Below are 6,147 nucleotides of genomic sequence, written 5' to 3'. Positions count from 1 at the left end.
GTCCTTGTCAGATGTCCCTTCTGCCCACTGCTGTGCTGGCAAGTCCTTATTGGTGACAGCTTTACAAGAGGGAGGCAATAAATACCCAACATGAGCTGAAACTGGAAAATCTGAGAAAGGAATCGGGCAGGGCTCAGACCAAAAAATCCTGGAGTTTTATACATCCATAAAATCTATAACAGAAACAGATGCTTGGAAACTAAACAGCACCTAACATTGAAATGTGACTTCTCAAAAAGGATAATGTGTCTTTCAAGATACCATGTGTTTTATACACCATACCAGAGAGCTTACAAGGTGTTCTTCGCTTAGCAGAATTCATCTGAAATCTTAAGTTTCCTAATTTCTCTAATCACTATAGGTATGGAAATTGATTGTGATAAGTCATAATGCAAACCCAGTTCCGTTCTTTATGTCACGTGCCTGTGTGTCAGTGCAAATAGCTGGGTTAGAGCAGCTCCCCAAAACACCGGAGTTCTCTTCCTTCTGCCAGCAATATGCTTGTCTCCAGAGGTCAGATGGGATGTCTTTAACACTCAGCTCTGATGCTGAAAAAATCTGCTTATTCTTTAAGCATGGGTAATCTTATTTTTCACTTCTTACTTCTTACATAAAGTGTAAAACTTTCATCCTCGTTACAAGAAAAATTGCTAGGTATTGAATGTGAGGGAATTCTGCCTACTAAAATCAAAACTATTTTGTTAACTTATTTTGTTACCAATTTTATTATGTTCTGTTCTTACATGTCAGGGGGAACCCTTGAGTTAGTGTTTCAGTTTTTAGGAACACAAAAGACAGAGCAGGAGATGCTGTCCTGTCTGACTCACAAAAGAGCAACTTCTTAATTTTCTATCTTTGTGCAAGTTACTATATCAGACATTTTGACATATTCTTGGTTAATTTCTTTATACATAGTGACAAGCAAATTTCTTCAAGCCTTTCCAGCCTCTGCACAACACAGAATTCTTTCTGTCCGTGCCCAATTCTTATCACCTCCAGTGGGTCCCACTCATGTATAATGTAGCAAATCACAAAGCCTAAGATATCTTTTCTTCAGTCTTGTTTGAAATAATTCATGCACTAATAGATTACTTTTTCATTTCCTACAACTGTTTGTCCAGGGAGTAGACCCTGAGGTGCTGTAGCAAACTCAGCCTCTGTGTAGCAAAAGTGTACTTGTGCTGTCTTTGACATGTTTTTATCTAACTTCTTCTCGGTGACTTCTCATAAAAAAGATTCCGTAACCTACTCTGTATCCAGATTGTCCTACTAGACCCCCCAAAATAGGGGGGTCTAGTATGAATGAAAAGGCTATGAGAACACAGTGTAACTGTATATTTAACAATGCAGGGGGAAAAGGACATCATACACTATTCAATATCTATAAAGGACTGTGATGTGCTTCTCTGTCACTTAAAAAAAAATGTAACTAGGTTTCAGGCTGAAATTGTGACTTGTTGAGGCCTCTAAATTTGTGCGCTTCCTAAATTTTAAGCTGTTGTTTTTACCCTGGCCAAGTATGAACAGTTCTGCAAATTGCAGGCTGGCACTTTTATTCATATGACTGTCATGGAAAAGGGTATTACTTCTCAGAGCTGCAGGATAGCACTCTTGGGTATTAGTTTGTAAGGTTAAGCCTCACAAGCTTGCTTTGCTCAGATTGACGTGCTTATGTGCATGCAATTTCTCTTCATCTTCTGTCTGATCCTCCAGAGAAAAGCAGTCCCAAGTCAGTAGCCAGACATTGCTCTTGTCTGAGAAGCCAAGTCAAGATTTGGTTTCTCACTACCCAGATGCAAAATATTTCCTATAAGAAAAAAGAAAAAGAAACTATGGGAGCCCCCTTAATAGCAGCAAGACTGCTCTTCTGATAGAATCTATAGTTATATAAACCAGCAGAGAAACCATTTACCAAGCACGATCTTCTCACGTGTATTTTTGATTCATGGCGCACACATTATGGCCGGAGCTAAAGATCTGCCTCCTGTTTATCATACTGAGGTGCCACATGATGTAAACATATTTATTCCTTAGCAATTCCTTACATTTCTTTTTTAAAAATATTTTTTCCTATGCAAAAGTATACTAAAAATGTCATTTCCTATTTTTATTCTTCTCTGTTTTTCACCAGGAAGAAAATCAGTATGTTCTAGCAAGTGAGTGGAGTGGGGATTGTGTGCACAATTTTATGTGCATTTAAGTGGGTGTGCTTTGTACTGAGCAGCCCTTCCAGAAAATGCTTAATTAAGCTGTTTGACAATTTCAGTAAGTTTGTACAATATGGCATTTGGCTCCAAATTTAGCACATGAACATTCTCATGTTTTCCACAGTGATTCTCTTCAGTCTAACAGGCAGAGTTAAGTGTGACTTTTGCCTTAAAGATCAAATGTTAAATACTGATCAGTCTGGGTTTGTTTGCAGTTCTTTATTGATGAGGTTTTTTGTCAAATTGTTAGAGCTAAAATAGAAGTGAAATTGGTTCTAAGGAACACAAACAAACTGAAGAAGTGCGTAGAGATAAATAAGGAATCATGAGTTATCTTTTCCTCCCCTTAGGGATATGAACTCCTGCAGGAACTAGGTCAATTATTTTCATTTTACAAAGTTTTTCTCTCATGACTTAAATGTATTATACACATGTAAGGCTGTCTCATGAGAATTTGTCCTGTGCCAGAAGCCATTCCTAGCTCTGCTTTTCTAAGAGCAAGTACCAAATGGATCAAGGAATGTCACTGTCCTTTTGCCACCAGGGCAGAGCAAACCAATGTGGGAGTCCTGTTACACGTACAAGTTACCCTTTGGTGCTCCCTTATTCACACCTGTCCATTGGGATGCTAAAGGGGGAACCAAAACTGTTTCCCACCAGTAATACGGGTTTTGGAGTTAACAATTTGGCTTAGTTACTTTCTCACTACTAAATCTGTTCATAAGTCCAGAAGTATTTAATGGACACACAAATATTCTAACACAGTCTCTGTGTGCTTTTATTCTATTTTCCAGCTGTCTTCTCCAAATAAAATGTCAGAAATGACAACTGAGAATTTTAATTAGAAATGAGCAGACCGATTTATTACTAACAACCTATCTGATGCTGCTGACCCCAGCCCCCCAAACTCTAAGAGTTGTTACCATTCACGTTTTAGGCTTCTCATATAACGATAATAATGCTTCTTAGCTAAATTATCTAATCTTCAAATCTAATGCTTTCTCCTTACAATTTTGTGTCGTTTTTTAGTTTATTTTTTTTCATTTATACTTGCCACAAACTGCCAACCACACACATTTTACCCACACATTTATCCAAAAGTCTATCAATGCATTTGATTTCATATATTTCCCCAACAAAAGTTTTGTTCCTCATTCACCATAAATAGGATTTATTCAATACATACTCTTCATAGAATTTCTCTTCACACATTGGCTAAATATTTTAGTAGTATTTTAGTAACTGCTGTAATGCTTTTACCATTATTTTTTCCATTGTGCCTGCACATCTTGAATTCTAAAAAGCCTTGTAACAATTTAGATTTTTCTGTCCTATTTCAGTTGATTATTATCAAGGGAAGACAGACTAAGGCACGGTGAATTCTGTGGCTTGATTTGAAGCCTGGGAGCTTTGTTAATTCTAATCTCTTCTGTCACACAGTTCTACAGCCATGAGCAAGTCAAAGTAACAAACAAACAAAAAAGCACACCACCACACTGTCTCCTTTATTTTGAAGTAGATGGTTTAATTGAACAAGGAAAGATAGCATGGGAAGCCCTAAGTGTAGAATATGAAATGGTATCAGTAAGGGTGTGAGATGGGTAGAAACTTTGAGCAAAATTCTGAATTTTATTTGCCAGTGTACAACACAAGCGTGTTATTTATTCTCCCACCTATTCCCTCTGTGTAACAGAAATGGAACTCTTCTGAAATAACAGATTAATTCTGTTATCAATGTTACTGCAGTCTTTATTATCTGAATACGTGACATAATTTAGTAGGAGATTACACAAATAAAGAGATGGACTGCATCAGGAAAACTATTTTCCTACAGCTTTGGAATAGATTTTTACCACTAAGATAGGATTTCCCGTAAGAAGAGAAGAACATTATAAGAAACTCAATTGTAAAACAGAGAAAACTTTGCTGAAGTTTAATTTAAATTTGAGGTACAGATTTTAAAACAAATTGTTAATTCAATGGAAAATTAAAAAGTGGTTCTCTGAACTGTCAAAGGGCTCTCCTGACTGAAGAGGGGAGGGAGAAAGGGGTGGAAGCTGGCTCACATAAAACTACAACCAGAGGCAAAGAGAGGAACAAAAGAAGTCTGTTCTGCAGTTGTGACACCTAACTGTTTTGTAAATCAGGCAAAATTTCCACAGTTAATGCTTTCACTGCTATATACTATGCCATAATCCAGTCTGAAAGTTTAAAAAATATATATCATAGCCCAGTCTAAATCTAAATTCCAGAAATACACCGAGTTGAAGCTGACTGCTGTTCTAATAGTTCAAAGCATTTGGAACTGTTTTCTTCTTACGAGCAGCACCCTTCCTTGCAAGGGTTACACTTACTGTTCAGCCAGTAACTGATCTCAGCCATTCACAAAACTGGCAAGTGTTCCCTAATGATTCTTAATTACAAATTAAGACATGACCCTTACTTAGACTACACTTGGAAGAGTTTTCCTGCCATTCTAGAGTTCAGGAGTATCTTTCACTTCCCTGCTGTAACCAGGAAGGCTATCAGCACATTGTTGCTGATGCCCCAAAATTTTGAGGCTGTTGCCAATAAAAAAAGCCTCATGGTCATGGCGTTCCATATTTTTTAGACAGACGGATGTTGGTCTCTTCTCCCAGGCAAGCAGTACCAGAACAAGAGGACACAGTCTCAGGCTGCGCCAGGGGAGATTCAGGCTGGATGTTAGAAAAAAGTTCTATACAGAAAGAGTGATTGCCCATTGGAATGGGCTGCCTGGGGAGGTGGTGGAGTCGCCATCACTGGAGGTTTTTAGGAGAAGACTTGACGGGGTACTTGGTGCTGTGGGTTAGTTGCTTGGGCGGTGTTGGATTGGTTGATGGGTTGGACGCGATGATCTTGAAGGTCTCTTCCAACCTGGTTTATTCTATGTATTCTATGTAAGTATGGGTATTACACAAGCAGAAACATTGTCTACCATAGTCAGTACAAGTTTGCAGCATGTAGCAGATATCTAGTTGTTTTGAAAGAATGCTTGGTATTTATTAATAGCTTATGGCTCCTGTGAAACAGCCGTGTAAATAGTGCAGAACACTTCTATGAGATAATACTGTATTTTGGTCTCACCAGTAATTTCATGTAATCAGTATAATTAGATTAGGATTGATTCCTGTGTCAAGTCAAGGGCTCTGAAGATAGGAATTTTCCTTTTAGATTTGAATATAAATCCTGAGTACATATATTATCTGTGATAGTTTTTAAATATTTTAAGTATAAAATAGGATGGTTCTCCTCACAAGGTACTGTTTCTTTCAGCAAGAATTCGACTGTGACAGAGAATCGCCTTTTCTCTGATCAGAAAAAGCTGTCTGAGTGCCAGCAGTTAGAGGAGAATTCAGGCCCTGAAAAATCATAGGTCCATCCTGTATCTAGCAGAAGTAGGACGAGAGTGTCCCAGAGAATTCAAATTATTTTATTGGTTTTAATAAAAAATAAAATAAGAATCCTGAGTTCATGTAGCAACTGTTTATTTTATTGACAAGATTCATTCCTGGTATCACTTCTCCACTAGAATTGACTGACTCACTTTGGGAAAGGAAATCTTATCTGAAGGCTGGCACAAAGATCAAAGGTCTCTATATACAGCACAGTATGATGGGTCAATATAATTGAGAAAGTTACTTTGTCAAATTCTGATGACTAAATCATTTTGACATTAGCAAACTGGTGTAGCATATTGCAAACATATCTATCACCCTAACTGGAGTAGTCTGGAGATAACACATTCAAACATGTTTTAATGTATTTTTCAGACTAAAACTTTTGTTTGAAGTCAGAAATCAAATTATTCATTTGACTAATGCAGTGTTATGACAACAAAATCCATCTCAAGATGTGTTACTATCTCTTATTTATACAGCATCATGGAAGTTTGTAGCATATGTTCTAATTTTATACTTAC

Source organism: Dryobates pubescens, chromosome 3, assembly GCF_014839835.1.
Source record: "Dryobates pubescens isolate bDryPub1 chromosome 3, bDryPub1.pri, whole genome shotgun sequence".
Lineage (NCBI taxonomy): Eukaryota > Metazoa > Chordata > Aves > Piciformes > Picidae > Dryobates > Dryobates pubescens.
The sequence above is the reverse complement of the archived record's forward strand: the minus strand, read 5'-3'. Positions refer to the sequence as shown.